Here is a 1,583-nt window from a genome sequence, read left to right as displayed (position 1 = left end):
CGGCGCAGGGCGCAGGCCGCCGCGGGGCGGGCGCACGGACGTGCTCGCTCCCGCCGGCGCGCAGACCTCTGCGTGCGCGCTCCGGGCCCGGCCAGTGGCGAGGGGCGGGCGCACGGACGTGCTCGCTCCCGCCGGCGCGCCGACCTCTGCGTGCGCGCTCCGGGCCAGGCCCGTGGAGAGGGGCGGGCGCACGGACGTGCTCGCTCCCGCCGACGCGCCGACCTCTGCGTGCGCGCTCCGGGCCCGCCCCGGGCGGGGCCGGGGAGGGACGCTCGACCCGACGGAGCAGGCGCGAGGGCGCCGCCTGCGCCTTCATTCAGTCATTCATTCATTCTGTCATTCATTCAATCGTATTGATTGAGCGCTTACTGTGTGCAGAGCACTGTACTAAGCGCTTGGGAAGGACTAAGCCCTTCTAGACAAGTCTTCTAGACTGTGAGCCCGTCCCTATATGTTGCCAACTTGTAATAATAATAATAATAACGTTGGTATTTGTTAATCAATCAGTCAATCGTATTGATTGAGCGCTTACTGTGTGCAGAGCACTGTACTAAGCGCTTGGGAAGGACTAAGCGCTTCTAGACAAGTCTTCTAGACTGTGAGCCCGTCCCTATATGTTGCCAACTTGTAATAATAATAGTAATAATAATAATAATAATGTTGGTATTTGTTAATCAATCAATCGTACTGATTGAGCTCTTACTGTGTGCAGAGCACTGAACTAAGCACTTGGGAAGGACTAAGCGCTTCTAGGCAAGTCTTCTAGACTGTGAGCCCGTCCCTATATGTTGCCAACTTGTAATAATAATAATAATAATGTTGGTATTTGTTGATAAATCAATCAATCATATTGATTGAGCGCTTACTGTGTGCAGAGCACTGTACTAAGCGCTTGGGAAGGACTAAGCCCTTCTAGACAAGTCTTCTAGACTGTGAGCCTGTCCCTATATGTTGCCAACTTGTAATAATAATAATAATAATGTTGGTATTTGTTAATCAATCAATCATATTGATTGAGTGCTTACTGTGTGCAGAGCACTGTACTAAGCGCTTGGGAAGGACTAAGTCCTTCTAGACAAGTCTTCTAGACTGTGAGCCCGTCCCTATATGTTGCCAACTTGTAATAATAATAATAATAATAATAATGTTGGTATTTGTTAATCAATCAGTCAATCGTATTGATTGAGTGCTTACTGTGTGCAGAGCACTGTACTAAGCGCTTGGGAAGGACTAAGCGCTTCTAGACAAGTTTTCTAGACTGTGAGCCCGTCCCTATATATTGCCAACTTGTAATAATAATAATAATAATAATAATAATGTTGGTATTTGTTAATCAATCGTACTGCTTGAGCGCTTACTGTGTGCAGAGCACTGAACTAAGCACTTGGGAAGGACTAAGCGCTTCTAGACAAGTCTTCTAGACTGTGAGCCCGTCCCTATATGTTGCCAACTTGTAATAATAATAATAATAATGTTGGTATTTGTTGATAAATCAATCAATCGTATTGATTGAGCGCTTACTGTGTGCAGAGCACTGTACTAAGCGCTTGGGAAGGACTAAGCGCTTCTAGACAAGTCTTCTA

The sequence above is a fragment of the Tachyglossus aculeatus genome, chromosome 11 (genome assembly GCF_015852505.1).
Source record: "Tachyglossus aculeatus isolate mTacAcu1 chromosome 11, mTacAcu1.pri, whole genome shotgun sequence".
Lineage (NCBI taxonomy): Eukaryota > Metazoa > Chordata > Mammalia > Monotremata > Tachyglossidae > Tachyglossus > Tachyglossus aculeatus.
The sequence above is the reverse complement of the archived record's forward strand: the minus strand, read 5'-3'. Positions refer to the sequence as shown.